This window comes from Schistocerca piceifrons, chromosome 4 (assembly GCF_021461385.2).
Source record: "Schistocerca piceifrons isolate TAMUIC-IGC-003096 chromosome 4, iqSchPice1.1, whole genome shotgun sequence".
Lineage (NCBI taxonomy): Eukaryota > Metazoa > Arthropoda > Insecta > Orthoptera > Acrididae > Schistocerca > Schistocerca piceifrons.
Window position 1 is genome coordinate 665025961 of NC_060141.1, and position 26212 is coordinate 665052172.

The 26212-nt window shown below is 43.1% G+C and overlaps 1 pseudogene; it reads left to right on the forward strand.

Annotated features, from left to right (window-relative positions):
- The first annotated feature begins 21912 nt into the window (after window positions 1-21912).
- On the forward strand, window positions 21913-22030 carry LOC124796689 (annotated as a pseudogene).
- Window positions 22031-26212: the final 4182 nt, after the last annotated feature.

Sequence of the window (26212 nt, forward strand, 5' to 3'; positions counted from 1 at the left end):
GGATTGTAAAGCATACCCAGGAGCAGATATAGACTCAGATCACAATATAGTAGTGAAGAAGAGTAGGCTGAAGTTCAAGACATTAGTCAGGAAGAATCAATACGCAAAGAAGTGGGATACGGAAGTACTAAGGAATGACGAGATACGTTTGAAATTCTCTAACGCTATAGATACAGCAATAAGGAATAGCACAGTAGGCAGTACAGTTGAAGAGGAATGGACATCCCTAAAAAGGGCCACCACAGAAGATGGGAAGGAAAACATAGGTACAAAGAAGGTAGCTGCGAAGAAACTATGGGTAACAGAAGAAATACTTCAGTTGATTGATGAAAGGAGGAAGTACAAACATGTTCCGGGAAAATCAGGAATACAGAAATACCAGTCGCTGAGGAATGAAATAAATAGGAAGTGCAGGGAAGCTAAGACGAAATGGCTGCAAGAAAAATGTGAAGACATCGAAAAAGATATGATTGTCGGAAGGACGGACTCAGCATACAGGAAAGTCAAAACAACCTTTGGTGACATTAAAAGCAACGGTGGTAACATTAAGAGTGCAACGGGAATTCCACTGTTAAATGCAGAGGAGAGAGCAAATAGGTGGAAAGAATACATTGAAAGCCTCTATGAGGGTGAAGACTCTTCTGATGTGATAGAAGAAGAAACAAGAGTCGATTTAGAAGAGATAGCGGATCCAGTATTAGAATCGGAATTTAAAAGAGCTTTGGAGGACTTACGGTCAAATAAGGCAGAAGGGATGGATAACATTCCATCAGAATTTCTAAAATCATTGGGGGAAGTGGCAACAAAACGACTATTCACGTTGGTGTGTAGAATATATGAGTCTGGCGATATACCATCTGACTTTCGGAAAAGCATCATCCACACAATTCCGAAGACGGCAAGAGCTGACAAGTGCGATAATTATCGCACAATCGGATTAACAGCTCATGCATCGAAGCTGCTTACAAGAATAATATACAGATGAATGGAAAAGAAAATTGAGAATGCGCTAGGTGACGATCAGTTTGGCTTTAGGAAAAGTAAAGGGACGAGAGAGGCAATTCTGACGTTACGGCTAATAATGGAAGCAAGGCTAAAGAAAAATCAAGACACTTTCATAGGATTTGTCGACCTGGAAAAAGCGTTCGACAATATAAAGTGGTGCAAGCTGTTCATGATTCTGAAAAAGTTAGGGTAAGCTATAGGGAGAGACGGGTCATATACAATATGTACAACCAAGAGGGAATAATAAGAGTGGACGATCAAGAACGAAGTGCTCGTATTAAGAAGGGTGTAAGACAAGGCTTAGCCTTGCGCCCCTACTCTTCAATCTGTACATCGAGGAAGCAATGATGGAAATAAAAGAAAGGTTCAGGAGTGGAATTAAAATACAAGGTGAAAGGATATCAATAATACGATTCGCTGATGACAATGCTATCCTGAGTGAAAGTGAAGAAGAACTAAATGATTTGCTGAACGGAATGAACAGTCTAATGAGTACACAGTATGGTTTGAGAGTAAATCGGAGAAAGACGAAGGTAATGAGAAGTAGTAGAAATGAGAACAGCGAGACACTTAACATCAGGATTGATGGTCACGAAGTCAATGAAGTTAAGGAATTCTGCTACCTAGGCAGTAAAATAACCAATGACGGACGTAGCAAGGAGGGCATCAAAAGCAGACTCGCTATGGCAAAAAAGGCATTTCTGGCTAAGAGAAGACTACTAATATCAAATAACGGCGTTAATTTGAAGAAGACATTTCTGGGAATGTACGTCTGGAGTACAGCGTTGTATGGTAGTGAAACATGGACTGTGGGAAAACCGGAACAGAAGAGAATCGAAGCATTTGAGATGTGGTGCTATAGACGAATGTTGAAAATTACGTGGACTGATAAGGTAAGGAATGAGGAGGTTCTACGCAGAATCGGAGAGGTAAGGAATATGTGGAAAACACTCATAAGGAGGACGGACAGGATGATAGGACATCTGGTAAGATATGAGGGAATGACTTCCATGGTACTAGAGGGAGCTGTAGAGGGCAAAAACTGTAGAGGAAGGCAGAGATTGGAATACGTCAAGCAAATAATTGAGGACGTAGGTTGCAAGTGCTACTCTGCGATGAAGACTGATGACCAAAAAAAAAATGACGCCAATTAGGTGCCGTACTCTGAACAGCTAGTGCGAGACTACGACATGCATTTCTCAGCTGTTACACGTGATCGACCACAAATCCACACAACGTATGTTAAGAACCCGGGTTTATCACTTATTGCACAATAATAGGTTACAAGATACAGCATTAATTTACTGTAATAACTCTCTCCCAATAATCCATCTTGTATGACAGTTATCAAGGCTCATCATAGGGCCAGTAGGCTATAAATATTAGAGGTTGTCTTACCGTAATGGTATTTTCTTCCTCACAGTACATTTATCGAGTTCTGTTGTGTCACACTATAAACGTTTTCGGTTTTCGTAAGTCACGGTAGAACTTAGAAACTTGCTGGCAGAGTCTATTATCCTACCTGTTTCGGTTTACAAGACCTTTATAAAGTCATTTATGTGAGAAATTATCACTATGAATACTGTGCCGCTAATATTGGAAACTGCAAGTAAAACGTTTTACAAAAACAAGTGCAGCAAATAATTGAGGACGTAAGTAGCAAGTGCTGCTCTGAGGTGAAGAGGTTGGCCCAGGAGAGGAATTCGCATCAAACCAGTCAGAAGACTGATTAGTCAAACAACAGTATGTCCGTCTAGTTTCTTTCTACAATTAATGACGTGTCACATTAATACAAATAGCTTCACTGCAACAAATACATAGCCGTAGAATAATGCGTCCTTTCGGAGAGATTTACATACTCATTTCATCGAATATCTAGGTAGGCTGGAGTCAGCAGTTTTGCTGTGTTTCGCTCATAATTAGGTCCACGCAAAGAGTGCGGCTGTAATATTGCAAGTGACAGCTTATCTATTATGTGTGCACCTCTAATCACGGGGGCGCGAAGGCGATGGGGTTCTACATTTTAGCTAAAATGTGTCTAAAGGCGTGCCTTTTAGGTACTTAGACGCAATCGGTGTCGCTGTCGTCGGAAAAGCAGCGCCGGTGATGGTGCTAGAACACGCGCGCCGGGCAATTTTCCGCCTTGCCTGATAGCACCACAGTCGATAAAGGCCTGCGTTGGCGCGAAGTGCGTGACGCATGTGAACTAACTTACGACACTTCTGCATGTGCTCTGAACAGGTGCACATACTGTACTCACCATCATTTTGACAAATGTGTCGCGCCATTTTATGCTTTCTTGTAGAACAAACCTGTGCCGGATTGTCACGTACCGTTACGAGAAATCAATGGGAAGTTACGGTGTCGTAGCACCCTGAAGGGTTATAACGTACTCCGGCAATGGAGGCTCCCTGTATATGACGATACTGAAAGAGTAACACAGCGCGCAAATGGAGATGAAAATCTAATAGTCATGGGGGACTATAATGCAGTTGTAGGAGAGGGAGCAGAAGAAAAGGTTAGAGGAGAATATGGACCTGGGACAATGAATGAGAGAGAAGAAATACTAATTGACTTCTGTAATAAACTTCTACTAGTAATAGCAAATACTCTGTTCAATAATCACAAAAGGAAGAGGTGTATATGGCAAAGGCCGGGTGATACGTGGAGATAATGGTCAGGCAGTGGCTCCGAAATCAGATACTGGATTGTAAGGCGTACCCAGGAACAGATATAGCCTCAGATCACAACGTAGTAGTAATGAAGAGTAGGCTAAAGCTTAAGAGATTAGTCAGGAAGAATCAATATGCAAAGAAGTGGGATACAGAAGTACTGAGAAATGACGAAGTACACTTGAAGTTCTCTAATGCTGTAGATACAGCAATAGAGAATAGTTCAGTAGGCAGTACAGTTTAAGAGGAATAGACACCTCTGAAAAGGACAATCACAAAAGTTGGAAAGAGAAACATAGGTCCAAAGATGGTCATTGCGAAGAAGCCATCGGTAACAAAATAAATACTTCAGTTGATCGAAGAAAGAATGAAGTACAAAAATGTTCTGGGAACTTCAAGAGTACAGAAATGCAGGTCACTGAGGAATAAATAAAAAGGAAGTGCTGGGAAGCTATGACGAAATGGGTGGATGAAAAATGTGAAGAAATCGAAAAAGAAAAGTTTGTCTGAAGCACTGATTCAGCATATAGGAAAGCCAATACAACCTTTGGTGAAATCAAAAGCAAGCGTGGTAACATTAAGAATGCAACGGGTATTCCACTTTTAAATGCAGAGGAGAGAGCGAAAAGTTGGAAAGAGTACAATGAAAGCCTCTATGAGGGGGAAGATTTGTCTGACGTGATAGAAGAAAAACCATGAGACGATTTAAAAGAGACAGGGAATCCAGTATTAGAATCAGAATTTAACAGAGCTTAGGACGGCCTAAGGTCAAACACAGCAAAACAAATAGATTATAGTCCATCAGAATTTCTAAAACCATTGGAGCGAAGTGGCAACAAAACGACTATTCACATTGGTGTGTAGAATGTATGAATCTGGCAACATACTCACCGACTTTCTGAAAAATATCATGCATACAGTTCCGAAGACTGCAAGAGCCGACAAGTGCGAGAATTATCGCACAATCAGCTTGATACCTCAAACATAGAGGTTGCTTACAAGAGTAGTACTCGTATACAAAAGAGTGGGAAAAAAACCTAGGTGTTATTGACGATCAGTTTGACTTCAGCAAAGGTAAAGGCATTAGAGAGGCAATTTTGAGCTATAGGTTGATAATGGAAGCAAGACTAAGGAAAAATCAAGATGCGTTTATAGGATCTGACGACCTGTAAAAAGCGTTCGACAACGTAAAATGGTGCAAGATGTTCAAAATACAATTAGAGTGGACGGTCAACAACGAAGTGCTCGGATTAAAAAGTGTGTAAGACAGGGATGTAGTCTTTCGCCTCCACTGTTCAATCTGTACATCGAAGAAGCAGCGATGGAAATAAAAGAAAGTTTCAGAAGTGACATTAAAATTCAAGGTAAAGGGATATGAATGATAAGATTCGCTGATGACATTGCTGTCCTGAGTGAATGTGAAGAAGAATTACATATCTGTTGAATGAAATGAACTGTATAATGAGTACAGAATATCGATGGTAAGTAAATCGAAGAAAGAAGTATCAGGATGATTGGATATCTGTTACGGCATCGGGGAATGAGTTTTATGGTATTAGAGGCAGCTGTGGAAGGCAAAAACTGTAGAGGAAGACAGAGTTTGGAATATGCGCTGGAAATAATTGAGGACGTACGTTGCACGAGCTCCTCTGGAATGAAGAGGTTGGCACAGGTGAGGAATATGTGGCTGGCCGCATCAAACCAATCAGAAGACTGATGAATCAAATGAAAAAGGTCTTGAGAATTTTCCCTGTTTTGGAAGTGGATATTTGTGTTAGTTGCCATTAAATTCTCTTTCAAACTCTTTTGAACCTCAGACTGGTTTCTGATAATACTTCTTCTTAATTTTATTTCAGTTATTGATTATTTGTGTGTCGTAGAGTAATAACGTAACACGTAGACTATTAAATACGGTAATGACAATATTTTCTCGATTGCAAAACGTGTATGTTTTAATGGAATATTTGTTTCTGGGTACCTTGTAATAGTATTTTTTATTTGGAAAAAAACTTTTCCAGAATAATTTATGTAATTTCAAGAAAAGTTTGAAGGTAAATGCTATTATTTCAAAACGGAATAGGAAAATTTGTCAAACTTGTATTACAGGGCCAGCTGGAGGCGAAATTTTGAATAGTGATCCAAGTCGTTAATATTACTTAAATTATATATTAATTTCTATGACGAATTAAGTATTTTGGCTCCAAATGCCTCTTAGAATAGTAAATGAATAGCCGGTATTGCAAGTGCCTTTGTATTACAGTTGGTTTCCGATGTTACGCGTCCTTGAGTTTTCTAGAACTGTTCACATTTTTGTAACCATAGAAAACACCTGGTATAATACTTTCCACAGTTGCAGCACTCTGAACTAATGGACCAAGGATGGTAGAACTTGGAGTGGAAGTTTCTCATAACATGAAGCACCGTAAAATTGTAGCTATACGGACTTGTCCTCACTAAAATATATTTAATTTAAAATTGGTATTAATATTGTGAGAGATTTCCTTCCATATCAAAAGCTAAAAAATATACACTGTACATGTGGTGTCTGTTCTTTATGACATCTCCCAAAGAAGAGACATGAACGATAGACTGAAGCTACCCTTATATTTATAACTAAAGGGTAATTTGCATGACTTAGGTGCTTTGGGCGTTTAAATAATCCAGCAGCTTCACAGCTGCGGATATGTCCTAAAGAACAAATACCAAACATGTACCTGTATAGATCCGCCTCGATGGGCAGTGCGATTGTTTCAATGCGGATGCATACCGAAGTTTGTCCGCTTTCGGAAAGACAGTGGGGCTGTGAGGAAAGGGAAAAATGAAAGGTGTCACAATGTCAGCGGTGAGAAACACCTAGGAATTTTAGTCGCACGTAAAGCGTGTCTGGTTAGCTGAGGTGGTCACGGAGTTCATTCGAGAAAAGGGGGGGATCCGGGTTCGAGTCCCGATCCAATCACAAATTTTCAAGTGCAGCAGTTGAATTATTTCAACACCCAAGGCAGAGAAGTCATACAAATTTTCCCTTAGTTACTGAAAATTGTTGCATATCATGTGATTCTAGACAGAGAGGCGACTCTTCTCTAATCGCAGATTTTTCACTACATCACCACCTGCCTATCTAGCAAGGAATTTTGGCCTATTCACTTAAAATATATCTGCAACACAGCGAAATCAGCACTTCGATTTCGAGGTAGTACGTTGTCGTCCTGATATTTGTAGACATAATATCCCTGTTTTCGATTGTTTAAGAGTTCTACCAGGTCTGTAACATATCCTCAGTCATGACTTCTCGAAAATCAAAGCACGGTGACCTATATCGTTTCGCAGAAGCTACTTTGGGATAATCCCCGACAGGTATGCCGAAACTCGTTGAAATAAGTGTGTAGTATGATCTTTCCTTGTAGGCTACATCGACAGCTAAAGTCGATACTCCGTTGTACCACGTACACGTCACATAGTGCCAAGCGCTACATTGACTTCTGATCGAATACAGCCTAAAGCCGTGCAATGGTTACCAGGAACTTACGGAAACATAGTAGTGGAAGCTCGGTAGGGATACCGAGATGCCATGCGTTGTTTACATCTGACACCATAATATTAGTTGGTGCATAAGTTCGTAGCGGTTTTGTTTTGCATTTTGGTATTCCGTTTTCCATGGGTTTTTGATCATGGTTGCTATTTGAGTTTAAATACCGTCCTTTTGTCTTTCGGAAATAGTGAGAGGTCCTCTGGACGCTAGAAAATGGGGAACCAAGTAGAAATGGGAGAATTTCCGACATATTTGTGTTCAATGCAGGGGTGACAGCAGAGGATGGAGACAGAAAAATTTGCCCCATTCCAGAGAGCACGATAAGAAATTGGTTTTCTCGTTTTGAGGAGAATCGTTTCGAGATTAGTGACTCTTCACAACCAGGAAGATATTCGGGGTTTGGTGCATATCGTTTAAACGCATTATCCCGCAATGATCCACTTCACTGTACTTGAAAACTGGCAGATTTGACGAACTATGATCATTTCACTATGGCGCGACATGTTCATACAATGAAGAAGGTTCAAAAATTTGGTGTACGGCTACCACCTACTCTAAATCAAAACCACAAAAATCAAGAGGTGGCCATATGTGCATCTCTGCTTGCTTCTCATCAGTTGGCTCGTAAATGGCAACGACGATTTCTAACCGGTATCGTTAATGGTGACGAGAAACGGTGTTTTTGTGTTAACATAAAGAAAAGAAGGGAATAATTGAGATCAAACAAATCAGCATCTCTCCGTATTAAGACCTGCGCGAATACACGAAAGATAATGTTATGCATCAGATGGAACAGCGACGGTGTGGTTTACTACGAATTGCTTCCCAGAGGTGTGATCATCACTACTGACATTTCTTGCTCACGTAATCCAAAGACAACGACCAGTAAAAGTGTGTAAAGTGATACTACTCCACGATAATGCCGGTCCGCATTCTGCCAGACTGACTATATTCTGTATGTCATTCCACACCCAACTTTTCCCCTCTTCTGGCGCCCTCAGATTTTCACTTTTTCCGCTCTTTGTCGAGCAACCTTCAAGGAGCTTCCTTTCATGATGAAAATCACTCCAAAAAGGCTAGAGGATTTCCCGCTTCAAAACTGTGATTTTTACATTCGCGGATTCATAAGTTTACCGCTGCGTTGGAAGACTGTTGTAAACATTGAAGGAGAGTATAGTATTGATTATTTAAGTCTCTGTTACGTGTATCTGTTGTGTTTATTAAACTTACGGAAATCACTACGCACTTATGCACCAACCCAATACACAATACAGGACTAGTATGCTGTAGGACCAGACTGAGTTGGGATACTAAGTAGAATTCTATGGTATTCCGTGGTGACTCTCGCTTCTGTCTGGAGCGGTCAGATCGACGCCGACGTGCCGAGACCCATCCCAGGGTTTATGAACAACAAGTCACTACCTTATTTCGTTCCCTCTTTTTTCCCCTTTATGTTTTTATAATACACTACTTTATCGTATGTACCACTCAGTCATTTCTGAAATTTAGTAAATGTAGTTAGGGATTCAAACGAAACCTCAAAAATTTAATTTTATTCTAGAACGTTTTTGGAAAAAGCCACAAGATTTACTCTGACGGCCTCTTTGGAGTCATTTCCTTGATACTAAAATTGGAAGACTTAAGCGGATGGCATGTTGCTATTCAGTCACACTAACAGATTACAGGAAACATAAAGAAAATTGATGTAATTAGAGAACTAGAGACGCAACAGTTCTTCACTAGCGGCATCAACGAAAGGCTTTAATTCCACAAGTTGGGTTGACAATGCACTTCCATGAATGTTATCGTCACGTGCTAGAGTTGGAACGGAAGGGATGGCTAACCAGATTAATAGAAAGGAAAAAAGGTTTATAGTAGTTGACGGACACCCGACATTCTAGAATTTATAATAAATACATGAAAGGGACTGAACTGACAGATTTTGCAGTTGCCCTCTAAAGGAACGTTGCTATAAACTACAGGTGATACATGAGGGTTTTCTAGCACAGGCTAAAAGTAACTGCAGTAAACGCCTGAAGAGGAAAATATAGATCTATTAGCACACAAAAATAGAGCGATCCCTAAGCAAATACACAAGGAAAAAGGAAAGATTACAAGCAAGAAGCTGAGAGCACGTAGCTGTCGGGAGAATAAAAAACAAGTCTGTTATCTCCATATCCAATGATATACGATCTAATATTGGATCGCTGTGGCACTCTTAGCCTAGTGATCTAAAATGGCAACACATTTCATGATGCAGACTGTTGACGTAAAACACGTCACATCTTTCATAAGTGAAATGTTTCTGCCTGATCTTGGTATACGTAACAATTTTATTGAACGGAATAGAATTCAAAACAGCGTGTTCACTCATTCGATGTATTTCTTGTGATCACTAACGAAAGTTCTATGAAGGACGTAATCATTTTCACTCTCGCTGTTCCTCCATAAGGACACATCTCTATTACTAATAAATACAAGACATTTTGGGTTCTTACTTTCCTCCTGTAAGGATATCTCCATTGGTCCACAGAAATAATTTTGGGGCTGGTTGTTAAGTGGTAGCTCATATGGTACTAAAAGATAAATCGGAAGTTTTCTTCAGTTTCTAATTTGATATTTTGTGCATGAGAGCGTTATCTTCGGTATCAGAATTGGATGCTTTCTTCAAACACCAGTAAGTAATTTTTCCGACGCTCATTGTGCACAGTACCGGTTCTTTGGGAGAACGGACACTCTGAGACAAAAGATAAAGCTACCAACGTTCTTAAGGTTGGGTGACCTTGCTGGCCAAGGTAGGGTTTGTCAAGCACAAAGACAAACAGTGCGGGCGGGCGTTATCTTGTTGAAATGTAAGAGCATGAGGGCTTGGCATGAAGGGCAACAAAACAGAGGTCGAATGTCGTAGATGTACCACTGCACTGTAATGTTGCTGTGGATAGAATCAAATGGGTTTTGCTATAAAACGAAATTTCGCCTCAGACCATTGTCGGGCTGCACTGCAGGCGTCAGTTTGGTTGGTATTCCACTGCTGTCAGAGACGTCTCCACACACGTCTTTGTTACTCATCGGGGCTCAGTTTGAAGCACAACTCATCGCTGAAGACAGTTCTACTCCAGTCAATGGGTTTTCAGGGCGAAGATATTTCCCACCGCTGTTTAGGGAGTCTCCACATGCGTCTTCACTGGTCAACGAACCTCAATTATAAGCGGGAATTATCGCTGAAGACAGTTCTATTCCAGTCAATGAGATTCCAGGCCCAAGAGTTTTCTGGAGAAGCCCCGAACTGCATTGTTCCGACTGTCACTCCCCATACTGCCCGAGAAATAGGAGTGGCGTTCCAGGGTACTACCTTTTTTCATAGCTAAACCTCTTTGGCCGTCATCTGCATAACCCTTATGGCACAGGGGTTATTGAGAATATTTCAGGTCCCTTTTTGTTGCCCTTGATCGCAAACCATGCTAATTTTTTAGATACATAATGCCCGCCAGCACACTGCGAGTGTTTATATTGCCTGTCCTCGTTTTACAAACCCTGCTTTGGTGAGCAACGTCATCAGATGAGACCCGAGTTCAGAACGTTTGGAGCATTATGGACAGGGCCGTCCAACCATGAAAGGTTTTTGACCATATAACGCGCCAGTTGGACAGAATTTGGCACGCTATCTCTCAGGACGCCAGCCAAAAACACTATCAATCAATTCTTCGAATTTCTTTCTCTTGCATCAATCATCCAATTGTTTGTTTGTAAATGTACATCACTTCTTCCAATTTACGTCCCATTTGGATAATTCCTTCGTGGTGCGACCCTTTCTTTTGTCTTATAGTGATTGTGGATTTATATATGTAAAAGTGCAGTTGTTAGTAGGATGAAGTAAAACGCCTTATAGCTTACAAAGAACGAAACTTGTTTCCTTGGATCCGCTTGTTAGAGGACATGGTGGACTGGTTTCCCCACAAATCTGCGGGGTCACGCCGTAGCGCCGTGGGCTGCCTCTTATTTGGTAAACATGTAACAGGGGCCCGTGCCAAGCCGCCAGCGTTGGAGATGAGTGGTATCCTAGGGGAGGACGTGGCCGCGGGCCGCTCCAATGTGAATTGCAAAGTGGACGTGTGGGGGGCGGCCGGCATCTCTGCTGGCATCGCGGCATGCGGGGCTTTTTAGATTCCGATTTAAATGCAGCAGGCAGAAGTCCCCCTCCTTCCCCTCCCCACTCCTACATCCACGGCCGCAGATCGTGGCGACCAGACGCCCGTGCCCTCCGGAGGAAATGAAGGCCTCGCTCTGCTATCGCCCTCTCTTAACGTTTAACGGCTCCCCCCATAGCCTTTTTTCAGCCGTTTCCTCTTCCCTGCAGGCGGCTGGTCTGTAGAATTGTACCTTTTCCTCGTTCCCCAGTAATACGTGGAGAAAACACTCTGCCCCAGCACTACTTCAGACGTTCACTTTCAAGTCCAACGTCCAGTGATAACAAGAAGCTGTATGTACACAAAAAAATGTAATATCAATTATAATTTTGTATTCATCATAATATACTTCAGTTTAACTTTCTCAACGCCAAGTCCCTAGATCTAACGGGCCGCGCTCCCTTCATAAAGCGCCAAGCCGTAGATTCTATGGACCAGCGTATTTTGTTGATTAATAAGCGCTGGGCGTTGTTTTCGCCCCTCCGGCTGTCAATATACGATGTTTATACTGTTATTTATTAGTTTCACGGATAGATGGCGTGAATGTGCGTCTTGTTTTCACTGTATTTCGTTTATTATGAGACACTGGTTTCTCCTGCGGATAGAGCACATTATTGGTGTTCTGTGCAAGAGAAATAGCGCTCCATGGTTTATTTGATGGATTTTGCAGACATTGTCGATGATGTAGGTAGTGAAGATGATTTGACGACACAGGTGTCTTTGAAGGCGACTACAGTACAATGTGTTTAGGCACAGAACTGTAAAATGGTGGCGGAAACAGTTTTTTTTTGTTTTTTGTTTTTTTTTTTTTTTTTTTTTGCTACGAGTTACGAATGCATTTTCGTTACACGGTTTATATCAGACTAAGAAAATGACAATAACTAGTTTCATTATCAATCTTGCTAACAGCTCTAAATAACCAACACGGACCTGTAGGCTGACTAAGACAGAGACATTTTCCTGCAACATTTACCTTCCACAAACAAAAAACTTGCATACCGCGTATTTTATGTCCATTCTTGAAAATCGAAGAAAGAAAGTGTGAAAACATATCGCAAGGAGACACGGTGTCAGTGCGGACGGTGGTGGGGGTGTCATGTATGAAACCCTGTTTTAAAATATTTCATACGAAAACGCAGTGTAAATCCCTGTAGGAAGTGCGATTGTATTTAAATACGATATTCAGCACTGGTCATTATGTATTTATGAACTAATTTACTCTACCTATATCAATGTATGATTTTTTTAATTTTACAAAAAGTATGTCATGAATAATAATATAATTTACACATGTTATACCAGACAGTATTTTGTTCATACTTGCGTGCTAAGGAAGACAAAATGGGATTGAAATAGTGTTTACTTTGTGTTTATGTGTTCGGTATTTTCCAAGATATAAATTTTTGAACACAGCTAAAATTGCCTGGATTCTGTGGAAATGGACAAGTACAGGAGTGGTAAAACACATACGTTTGAATTTTACAAATGAAAAATCGTCAGTCGGAGAGGAAGGGAATAGATTTTTCTGCGAGGGATTATACAGAGTGTTTCAAAGTCTCTGCAACAAGTTCTAGGTATGGTAGATCACGTCGTGAGGAACTAGTTTTCTTAGGTACAAAAGGTTAGTCGACGCTTCTCGGTCTCACCAGGCGTTGTTGTGCTGAATTTTTCCGACCCTCGGGCGACGGTATTTCTCTGAATTAACAGGATTTGTTAGACAGAGGTCCTGCATCCGCACACTACTTATCCTAGTAAATTGAAAGAGTGATTTTTTTAAAAAAAATCTGTCATTATGAGTGTCTCCAACTGGTGAAAGTCATAAAGCAGATATCAAATGCCTGGCACACACATTGCAGAGTGTCTAAACCATTCCGTGTCTCAGGAGCATAAGCAATTAATGTAGATGCCTAGCATCGCTGGGAAGGTTCGGCGAACGTTTTGTCTCTAACAAACGGTGTTTCTCATTACGTGAGCCGTCAGTCCTAGACTTATGCCACAAGTACTTTGGGACACTATGTATATGAATTTTTACTTGTTTTTGATAAAATTTCTGTTCCCAGACATGTTCGTAGACTTCTACATGATCAGTCAGAAAGTAACGCGTCTTTTTTTTTTTATTTCATCAAATAGGAAATATAGGTATCACGTATTACCCGCACTCCGCAAACCTCATTCTACATTTCACTGCCGTATCAAAGTCCTACATTAACAGATTTCAGCAGCGCTGTGTAAAGTTAGAAGACTGCGAACGTTAACGTACACAAAAAAACAGTGTTCTGTGATTGAATTAAAGACGCAGTCAAATAAAAACCAAACCCCTTCCTCAATGGGCTCATGACATGGCCCCATACCAAAAGTAATTACTATACGCTTTAAGACATTTACCTCACTGGGAGACGGCAGGATCAACTCCTGGTTCGTAGAACGCGGTCGGGAGCTGACAGCTACACAACCGCATATACTCCTGCACTTCCTCGTCCGGCTGAGACCGACCTCCACATATGATTTTCTTCAGGTCGTCAAAGAGGTGAAAACTAAGCGGCGAAATATCTGGGCTGTGCGGATGACGTTGCAGTGTTTCCCAACAAAGTCGCTGAAGTATGCCTTCGTCCGACTGACAGTGCGGGTTCAGGAGTCATCGTGCAAGAGGATGTTTCAATCCGACAGCATTCCTCGGCGTTTTGACTTCGTGGCGCGTCACAGTTGCTGCAAAGTCTATTCATAGCGCTGCCCATTGATTGTGGTTTCACGCTCGAAGAATTCGAAGGGTAGAGGAGTCCTGCAGCAGAAGATGTTGGTCATCATGACATTAGCGGGATCCGTGCTAACAGCTTGGGAGTTTTTGGCGGAGGAGATGTGGGATACTCCGACTGTTGGCTTTGTCGTTTGCTCTAGGGCTGTCGGAATGCCTTCGGAAGGAGTCACACTGTTTGATGATAATGCCCGTCCCACACTGCCAACTGGACAAAGACTGAGCTTCAACGATTTGGTTGGAAGACAATGCAACAACCTCCGTAAAGCCCGTGTCTGTCACAGTGTGATTCACACACATCTGGAAACCTGACAAAAGACGTGCGTGGACTTCAGTTTCAGTCGGAAGAGGAAGTGCAAGAATAGGTGAAGTTGTGGACAAGTCAGCAGCTGACCGCATTCCACGATATAGGAATTGATCATTTCGTTTCCCAATGGTATAAATGTCTTAAGGTGCATGGTGATTACTTTTGTATAGAACCCATCCTTGGTCCCTTTGTGCCGGGTGTTAGTCTTTCATTTGACTGCACCAACCGCGGAAGGTGAAACGATCAGCCTCATTCATTAAAAGTTGAAGTAGATGTATGTTAAAGATACGATGGGCGTCAGCTCGTCTAGTAAAGTGATCACAAATGCGAAATGATTTAGACGAGGTATCTGTATGGCGCGAAGAGTGGAAATTTATTTTAAATAACGAAAACTTTAAGCGCATCAACATGAGTACTTAAGCGAGTCCGTTAAATTTCGTTTACACTATAAATTACACATCTAAAGGCGGTCAATTCAACCAGTTACGTACCTAGAGAAGCCAATTACGAACTTCTTGTAACGAACACACAGATAATGTTGTCGCGAAGTCGAACCACAGACCATTTTTTCGGCAGAACACTTACAAGATGGAATAGGTGTAGTAACGAGACTGCCTAGATTATGCCTGTGAGGCCTCTTCTGGAGTATTCCTGCAAGGTATGTTGTCCACGCTAGACAGAGTTGATGCAGGATACTGATCAACTTCAAAAAAGGCAGATCATTTTTTTCACCACGAGATAAGGGAGACAGTGTTACCAATATGATGTATAAGTTGGGATGGCAACCAGTAAAACCATGGCCTTTTTTATTGCACCGAGATCTTATCACGAAATTTCGATCATCTGCTTTCTCATCCGAAGGTGCAAATATTTGGCTGGCGATATTCTACACAGAGAAAAATGATCGTCGTAATAGCGTAAAAGGTATCAGAGCTCACACGAAAATATTTAAGTCTTCGTTGTTCCCATTGTCTGTTAGGGAGTGGAACGGTAGAGAAATAGTCTGAAGGTGAATCGATGAACACTCTGCCAGGTACTTAAATGTGAGTAATCATGTAAATGTGGATGTAGGTCGTAATGTTTACCACAAAAAATGTGGACACACATCACTGTTCACGTGTTTCGGTTAGGCGACACTTCGGTGGCTTGCGCCTCAGTATCGACGTCCTTATAAAGCAGTCCCTCATCTGACTTTATGAGAGTGATTACACAATGTACCATACAAACTCGCTACAAATAAGCACAATGAAAAACCAGTCAATTTTTACTTTTTTTATTCACTCGATGACTAGTTTCGAGCCGAAATCCATTTTCAAATCATCGTAACATAGTAAAAAACGATGTTCCCGAAGATGTGAAAACCATGTCAAAAATGTGCAACGAACACTGTGTACACTGTAACCGTTCGTTGCACATTTATGACGTGGTTTTCGGGAACTCCATTTTTCACCACGTTACAGTGATTTTGAAATGGGTCTCGACCCGAACTTCATCATCGAGTGAACAAAAAAGTAAAATTTGGAACTTTGGGCTGGTTTATCGCTGTACTGATTAACAGAAGTTGCTGACTCACAGCTACTGCAGCATCCCTACAAATAAGTCTGACATGGCCGCCAGAAAATCGAACCGGACTCTCCAAGCTAGTTGACAGCCACGCCTGTCACCACAGAGGGAATGTAGCCATTGTTATCAGATTTATGAATTCCCATATTTAATTTCCTTCCTTCTTTACCAATAGCACAAGTTCAACGTCCATAGAAAGTCATGCTAATGCTGTACGGTTTCCGATACATCTTTCTGAAATTCATATCAGAATTTTACAGAGGTACACCTGGTTTCTTTATGGCGGTATAATTCATCTGCCACACTCATCTCTTATGTCTCCCTGTTAGCGACCATCCGAAGTAATCCAGAAGTGATCCTGATTTCCAGGTAGTAGAAATCCTTAGAGTGGTCTACCACTAGTTTAGCCCAATTTCAGTTTGAAGGAAATGATTATTGTGCATTCTGCAGCGATTTTCATATGTTTCATCTTAATCCTATTAATTCTTTGTGTTAAGTTGCCTATTTGCTCTAGACATCCATTACATTAAGACTATCCTACCTAATGGCTTGCAACATACTGGCGGAAAGGAGCACGATCGAGGTAAGGTGCAGATTTCAACATAACAGGTAAGAAGAAAGGTTGCTACGAGATAGATTATCCTAATTATGGTAACGGCTGGTCAGTGAACTAATGCCAAGCCCAGTAGGGCTGTAAAAATTGCAACAGTCGTGAATGAATTCACGAGTGTCATACTGAGAAATTATGAGCCATAAAACAGATGAAAGAAGATATCACAGATAAAGAGCTACTCTGTAAATGGAATACCATGGTAATTATAGACCTGAAATTTGGACTAATCATGATAATTAAAAATATTGCAGCTTTTACTCTTATACGATTATCACAAGCAATACGTCACCAGAGAGTGCTGGAGCTGTGTGGTGCGAACAGTTAGTGGTGATAGATCGGGAGTGTTTGTGCGATTTCGTTCATTAGCGGTGTGGCAGTTGCTGTTTGAAAAAGTTGAGAGGAAACCGGGCTAACTCACTATTTCACTCATATTTTTCGAGTTTATGGGAAACAACTTTCTAGCTGTTTCTGTTGTAACGTATAATACTTCAAGGTGTATTATGTACGATTGGGGCCATGATTTTGTGGATTCAATGAACATTAATTTGTGAACCAGGCTTTTTATATCAGGAGAGCCTACAATTTATCGCCACATTACAAATATCTGAACTCTGTCATAATGACCGGTTTTACTTCAAAATTTAATTTGCATTTGTCAACTTCAGTCACGTTTATCACGCCTGCATCTTTTACTCAATCGCACTGAACAATTTTTATGACAATGCAGTGAATGTGTGGCCGTTTCCTATACGACAAACTGTTTATCCTGTAACGCCGTTGCACTTTGTGTCCTGCGTGTTCGTGAAGTCGTAAGACTGTCGAGGGTAAATTTATTTTTTATAGTCTTGGCGTAACATGTGTGAGGACGTTCGATGCACAAGGACAGATATACGCCCCTAGGCACTCCACCCTGCGACCCCGGCACGCAATGCGTCATATCTCATGCTGAAACGTGACGGATGTGGGACAAGCGACACACGACACCACATCGCGCACACACACACTCACAAAATAGCTTACAGTGGCGTTCCATGACCCGTTGGTAGGTTATGAAGGCCGTGGATGTGACGATTCATCACGCGGAGGAATGACGTAAGAGAATTAACTAAGCATTCACATGAACACGCTAATTGGCTTTTATTCCCTACCCATGAATATTTCGCACACATAAAGCATGTGATGTGTGAAATTGGAAGTGACAGGAATGAAGCGGACACATGACAGAAACGTGTAATTCTACTAAAATGCAGGGTGTCCGTAAATTATCTTTACAACTTAATACTTAAATACAAGGGTTATTCAGATAGTAAGGAACGATCGGTCGCGAAATGGAAATTACAGTGAAAATCTGATGAAGCGTTGCACAGAAGCTTTTGGCACTGTCTCTAGTATGCCCGTCGATCGCATCATGTCGCTCTTTTCAGTTCTGAGCTCACAGTGAGAACGTAAAGATGGCTAGAAATTAGCGTGTCCCACCAATTATGAGGGCCTGGCGAAAGATTTCGCCTGAAGCTATGCAATCCACATAACATAATTGTCATGCAGTTCGTTCTACACGAAAATTCTCGGCCGCACTGTGCCGGAGCAATGAAGATGCTCCTGCAGCGTTTTCGATGGGAAGTGTTTGATCATCCACAATACAGCCCGTAATTGGCTACCTCTGCTCAAATGAACCGCTGGCAATGAAGACAATATTTTGACACAGACACCGAGCTGCAGTCCGGAGTAAAAAATTTTCGAAAAACTCTGTCGGCTGCCTTCTGTAACGAGGAAATTGAAAAGTTGGTACAACGCTACGACAGACGCGTAAGTCTGAGCGGCGACTGTCTAGAGAAGTAGCTGGAACTTGTAGCTAACGGTTGCAACGAAAACAGTTTTGATTTTCACTGTGGTTTCCATTTCGCGACCTATCGTTCATTACTTTCTGAATATCCCTCATATCTTGAAAACTGTGCTATATATTACCGAATGGTTTTCAACATGTGATAACATAATTCACAAAGTTTTGTTTCCTTATCCATACACATTAATAAGTGCACCTTTAGCGGCACGGATAATGTCCAGTCGAAATTCCAATTGTCTCCACCTACGAATCGAGATCGCCATGCTGAGATGTTCAAATGCAATGCGAATTCATACCTTCAAGTCCTGTATGTCTATAACCCTGATTTGGTACGCCAGATCCTTTACAAAACCTCACAGTAACAGTCTAACGTAAAGATGTCAGGAGATCGTGGCGACCATTGAATTGTTCCATTTCATCCAATCAACCAATTAGGAACTTTTTATCTAGAAGTTTACGGACATTTAGGGACCAGTAGGATGCTGCTCCATTCTGCTGGAATATAAGGTGGGAGAGCTCTCTAGGCAAACTGTATTGTTCTGACATAGTGTGAGCTCTGTATATGAGTGTTTTAAGCACGCTCGTGATTTTCGAAGGGTGATTACAACTTAACGAGTGTGCTTGATACATTCGTACACAGAGCTCACACTGTCTCAGATCTGGACAGTTCCCCTAAACATCTCGCCAACCTAAAGACAATGTTTAGAAAGAAAAGAATATTCCGCCCAGCAGATTAACAGGGTACTGTCAGTTGATAGCATGAATTAGCAAGTGGAGAAAGAGAAGAATGCGCTCGCAAATTTAGCTTTTCTTCCTTTCGTGGACCACATTTCGTTTAAAGTAGCAAGAATACTCTGTAAATTTCAAGTAAAAGTAATTTTCCCTCCACCACCTAAGATTGCAGATCTTTCGGAGTCGGTAAAGGACGATTTTTTACGTCGAAGGCCGGAACTTGAAAAAAAAAAAAAATAGTAGAGACTAGACACGCTGTGAAGGAACACTGCACTCGCTTTTTGCAACGAAGCAAGTCCGCTATTGCGGAATACTGTATTGCCACTGCACATTCAGTGATATATGATAAAATTGAGATTGTGAAAACAGCAACATGTTTTTGCTACTACACTATCAAGCAATCTGTGAAAATACGTCTGGCTGAAAATCTGATGAATCGTGTTAGTGGCTAGCACTGGGACAGTGCATGGAACCCCATCATATCCGCGATTTGTTCTAATCCTAGACGTCAGAGTGCGCCAACGGCAGCGGCGAGCGCTAACACAGTGACCTGGTAGAGTCCGCGGTCCCACCAGCAAAGGCCATACCACAGGGAAGAGTGGCCCGTCTGTCAGTTGAAATTTTGGGGCATGCGCGGAATACTCGCGCCGCGCTTTATAGGACGGAACGAAGCAAGTCTTCGTCAGTATTCGATGCCCCACCTGAACACCTGAAGATGACTGGCAGGTGCCCAGTCGAAATACCTTACAATTAATTCAACGACGACCGCCTGCAAGGCCGAAATTGTTTGAACATACAGTTTGCCGCGAAACTTTCAAAATTTATGCAAGTCCTTGAATGACTCCCAGTAGCCGAACATAACTATTTCCAGCCAATGATCGGTTTGGTTGGACCAGAAGACCAGTCCATGTAAACATAGCCCACAGAATAATGGAGCCATAAGGAACTTGCAAACTGCCTTATTGACAACTTGGATCCGTGGCTTCGTGAGTTCTGCGCGCTACTCGAACTCTACCATCAGCTCTTACTAGGGTCCAACCTATATTGTCACGAAACCAGGAAAGGCGCTGCAGGGCATGTCAAGTTTTTAACAAAGATACTCGCGTCGGTCAACTGCTGCCGCAGCCCATTAGCGCCGGATTTCGCCGCACTGTCCTAACACATACTTTCATCGTACGTCCCACACTGATTTAAGCGGTTACTTCGCTTAGTACGTGCCCGTTCTCGGTCGTCAAGTGAAGACCACTGGGACTGCGTTGTCCGTGGTGAGAGGTAGAGCCAGAAATTTGGTTTTCTGGGTACACTGTTGAGACTGTGTATCTCGGAGTACTGAACTCCCTAACGATTTCCGAAATTAAACTGTAATCGGTACTACCCGGCGTATCATAAAACGTCCAAAGGACTAAACGGAAGGACTGGACCTTAGAGTGGGGGGAGCACTCACCTTTTATTGTTCATAATATTTATTAAAGTCAGTCAACAGATAACAGATGTCATAATCTTCGAGCGAGAGAAATTTGTACATGAAACCGATCAGTTAGCTTTTGATAGCAAAGCACGTATAAACTTTTCAGATGAGAAAGATAATAACTTTTTATAAAAAAAATAATGAACGCCTAAAGGGCTACAGTAAGTTACCTCGCAGTTTTAAAACCTTGCCCAAACATATTCGTTTAAAAGAAAGAGTATCCTTACACATGAACTGTGAATAACAGTATTTTGCAGTAACAAATAGTGAAGAAATAATATTTTTAATAATAAACTCACAGTCAGAGAACATTTATACATGAAGTCTATCAGTTGGCTTTAGTTACTAACATATGTATAACAACTTTTGAAATGAGACAGGTAATACCTTCTTATAGAAAACAGAAAACACTGCACGGCCAAAGTGCACCCGTAAGTTCACTTACTGATAGTTTTAAAACCTTGCCCAGATATATTCGTTTAAAAGAAAATGTAATCTTACATATGGACTCCCAACTAGACAGGCAATAATCTACATCAGACACATCTCTTACTGATAGTTTCCAGCTTACAGCATCTGCCAAGTGCCTACATGAACGTCCTACGGAGCGGTCAACACGGCCCACACCAGGTTGTGCCGCTCGGATCCGATTTATCGGACCGACCGAGGGTGCGATGTACAGTAGGTGCGTCCCATTTCACCTCCTGGGTGCTCCTCCCCCACAAACGGTTAATTCAGAGGGCTGTTATTGGGTGCACCTGGGTCTTAACGGAAGGTTCAGTTCCGTGAGATTCAAGAACAACCGAGAACCCGTAGGTGTGGCCGAACCCACCACTTAACCGCAGATGTTGAACAAGTTGTCAACAATTATAGTCCAAGAAATAGCGTGTGCTGACGCAGCAACAACATGATACAACCAAATGTTTCAAACAGTGCTATGTTAACAAAACCAAAATCATCCACTTAAAACAACTTTAAATAAAAATGCGTAGCAGGCAGTATTGCAAGAGTTAAAAGAAATTGCGACTGCTAAATTTAGCTTACAAGTATCAAGTAAACACACTCAGGCCTGAGATATTTTAAGTGAGCGATTGAGCTCTCTTCAACACATGTTGCTCCCCAAAAAACACATAAAATATTTTATCCTTACGACAACTGTGCCCTTGGTGAGCGCAGACATTCAAATATCAGCACAAATGTCTCACGGAGTTAGGGTACTTTGCTATATCAAACAGTTCATGGGCAACGACCTTGCCGCAGTGGATACTCCGGTTCCCGTCAGATCACCGAAGTTAAGCGCTGTCTGGCTTGACTGGCACTTGGATGGGTGACCATGTGGGACGCCGTGTGCTGTTGCCCTTTTTCGGGGTGCACTCAGCCTCGTGATGCCAGTTGAGGAGTTACTGGACCAAATAGTAGCGGCTCCGGTCAAAGAAAACGATCGTAACGACCGGGAGAGCGGTGTGCTGACCACACGCCCCTTCTATCCGCATCCTCAGCTGATGATGACCCGGCGGTCCGATGGTCCCGATGGGTCAAACTAAACACTCAGTTTTCAGACATTATACAGAATAAGCCCCAAGGCTTGGGTGGTAAGGCAGAATGCCTACGCTACTAGACACCAGACAACAAGAGTTCCATCAAACTGGTGCAACAAATTGCGTAGAGTCCGACCACAACATGGATTACTAACAGATTTTCATAACTCAGCACTCGCTGATAGTTTGTCTCAGGTGAGGTACACTTGCAATACGGAAGGCATAATGTGCGTGGCCAGTGAAATACACAAATAGAATGATGTCATCTTATCAGGTCAGCGGAATAGACGTCCAACAGAATCAGAGAAGTAGGTCGCCACTATAACCTCGCAGTAAAATGTAATCGGTTAACGGCCACCAACTGCTTTGCTGCACAGACCATCTCAGGACACAGCCATTACAACTGTCACTTGTACAACACCTTTTCAAAACACCTCTTCACCGACCGCGTTACCTTCCCTCCTTGGGCAATCGCACCGTCGACTCTCCACCTCCCAACTAACCTCACTCGCGCTCGCCCGGCGATCTCCTCACACCTCGCGACCGACACACAAAAGCTGAAAGGATAGCATCTCTGAACAAATATGGATATCTGCAAAGCCGACAGGGCTCAGGAATATCCCACTCTTCTAGCTCCAACTATCTTTCGGTGTTTCCCCTCTTCCATCCTGTTTTTCCCCACCTACCCTTTCTCTGCCTCCCTTCTCTCCGTCGAGTCCTTTTGTTCTCCCCTCCACTGGCTTTCCCACTCCTTCTCGCGTCCACCCAGCCCCCCTCCCCCCTTTTCTATGTCCCCTCCCTCCACCGGCTCTCCCCTTTTCTTCCTTTCCTCTCCTCCCCCCTTTGCCCCTTCACCAGTTCGGGTCTCCCCCCCCCCCCAATCAACCACCGTGTCGCCTCTACAGTGCTGTTTTAAGTAAGTGTTTAGTGTTGTGCGTCCCCTGTCAGTGTTGCGAACAGCCACCACACCGTCGCTAGTTGTATTTTTATCTCGTGCGAACAGAAACCAGACTGTCGCATTATCCGCATCGTCCACGCCGTATTTTTGTATTTTAAGTTTCGCAACTTTGCGCCATTTTGTTGTTATTAATAACGTCACCGTTTTATCGCCTTTTATATTGTTTGTTCTCTCATCATTGTTTGTTGAATTTTTCTCTCGGCTGTAGAGCAGCGTATTAAGCTGCGGTCAGCCCGCCCCTCCCTGGCGGAGGGGGGAGGGGGGGGGGGAATCGAAAATCAATAAAGGAAAAAAACACAAAAAAGTTCCTCACCTCGGTGTATAGTACAGGCGGTGTCCTGGCTGCTGTGGCATGGAGAAATAATTAAGGTTGCACACATCAGACACAAGCCAGAAGAACGAAGCCAGGACTTAATAGACATAATTTCGAAATGCTCTACTCTCCTAATTCACAGGACAATCAAATTAACTGAAAACAGCCCGGCCAGTCCGACGGCAGTCATGTTCGACAAATACAGACCAGAGTTCGAAACATGGACCACACAAAGATTCCATTTACAGTGTAGCTAGATTCGAGAATACTATATTCGTAAGATTTACATAGTAGAAAGTGCCCTCAGTCCCAGAGAGAAGACTGCAAAGAGACAAATTATCGCATTCAGGGGCAATAATCCACTCAAGAATACCATTCACTCAAAATTTCCGTAGCACCGCTGGAACATTGTATCCCAAATGTCTCCGCACGTTTATTGACACCAGAATACCGCCGGACGTGGTACAGGTTGATAACAGGACGATACTAACAAATCACAAACCATCAGGGATAAATCTGATCAAGACAGACCCCTGCGACATGTGCAGTGACTCAAATACTCTGGAGCACATGATTCTATGCGGAACGGTCGCAGACTTTTGGAAAACTAGTAACTCAATAATCTGCGTGATAGAGAGGCCCGTGCGAAACTATTTCGCCGCATCAACAGTCACCGCACTCGAGTTTAAACCGTTCCCTGCTTGGAAGAGATCTGTCACTACATGGATAGTCGTCCACACAATGCACTGCATCTACTGCTACCAACATGAGAAAACAAGGAAAACAGGTGAATAGTAAGAAGCATTTATAGATTTTCAACCTTTGCATTAGTTACAGCCAACAAAAAAATTGTCGCTAATCTCGGTAAGCTACACTCCTGGAAATGGAAAAAAGAACACATTGACACCGGTGTGTCAGACCCACCATACTTGCTCCGGACACTGCGAGAGGGCTGTACAAGCAATGATCACACGCACGGCACAGCGGACACACCAGGAACCGCGGTGTTGGCCGTCGAATGGCGCTAGCTGCGCAGCATTTGTGCACCGCCGCCGTCAGTGTCAGCCAGTTTGCCGTGGCATACGGAGCTCCATCGCAGTCTTTAACACTGGTAGCATGCCGCGACAGCGTGGACGTGAACCGTATGTGCAGTTGACGGACTTTGAGCGAGAGCGTATAGTGGGCATGCGGGAGGCCGGGTGGACGTACCGCGGAATTGCTCAACACGTGGGGCGTGAGGTCTCCACAGCACATCGATGTCGTCGCCAGTGGTCGGCGGAAGGTGCAAGTGCCCGTCGACCTGGGACCGGACCACAGCGACGCACGGATGCACCCCAAGACCGTAGGATCCTACGCAGTGCCGTAGGGGACCGCACCGCCACTTCCCAGCAAATTAGGGACACTGTTGCTCCTGGGGTATCGGCGAGGACCATTCGCAACCGTCTCCATGAAGCTGGGCTATGGTCCCGCACACCGTTAGGCCGTCTTCCGCTCACGCCCCAACATCGTGCAGCCCGCCTCCAGTAGTGTCGCGACAGGCGTGAATGGAGGGACGAATGGAGACGTGTCGTCTTCAGCGATGAGAGTCGCTTCTGCCTTGGTGCCAATGATGGTCGTATGCGTGTTTGGCGCCGTGCAGGTGAGCGCCACAATCAGGACTGCATACGACCGAGCACACAGGGCCAACACCCGGCATCATGGTGTGGGGAGCGATCTCCTACACTGGCCGTACACCACTGGTGATCGTCGAGGGGACACTGAATAGTGCACGGTACATCCAAACCGTCATCGAACCCTTCGTTCTACCATTCCTAGACCGGCAAGGGAACTTGCTGTTCCAACAGGACAATGCACGTCCGCATGTATCCCGTGCCACCCAACGTGCTCTAGAAGGTGTAAGTCAACTACCCTCGCCAGCGAGATCTCCGGATCTGTCCCCCATTGAGCATGTTTGGGACTGGATGAAGCGTCGTCTCACGGGGTCGGCGCGTCCTGCACGAACGCTGGTCCAACTGAGGCGCCAGGTGGAAATGGCATGGCAAGCCGTTCCACAGGACTACATCCAGCATCTCTACGATCGTCTCCATGGGAGAATAGCAGCCTGCATTGCTGCGAAAGGTGGATATACACTGTACTAGTGCCGACATTGTGCATGCTTTGTTGCCTGTGTCTATGTGCCTGTGGTTCTGTCAGTGTGATCATGTGATGTATCTGACCCCAGGAATGTGTCAATAAAGTTTCCCCTTCCTGGGACAATGAATTCACGGTGTTCTTATTTCAATTCCCAGGAGTGTATTTAAGGACAATAAACCGGTGTGTAATAATCAGTATCGAGACGCAGCAACAGCCGAATGAACGGGGCATCCGTCTGTACGGATTTGGCCTCCCGGTAACACCCAGTAACCACGCACTTTATTATATCTTAAATCGTTTCTCATTTATTTCCCCCATTTACATTTCCCATTTGCGGTGTTCAATTAATTATTTATCTTCATGAGAAAATGGTAGAAGTTACATTTTTATAAAAAAAAAGTACCTGGTTTATCGAGCCTTGGTCGAGGGTTAGGGGCCCGGCGACGGTCGTGGTAGCTGAATCTTGGAAATGGCGTTGTCTGGCACAGAATGGGCGTCATGACGTAGCCCAGCTGTCTGACGATCCAGACCCAGACTGGCTCTCCTCGAGAAGTATAAACATCACTGCCTAGTGGCTGAACATGCACAAGGAATACCAC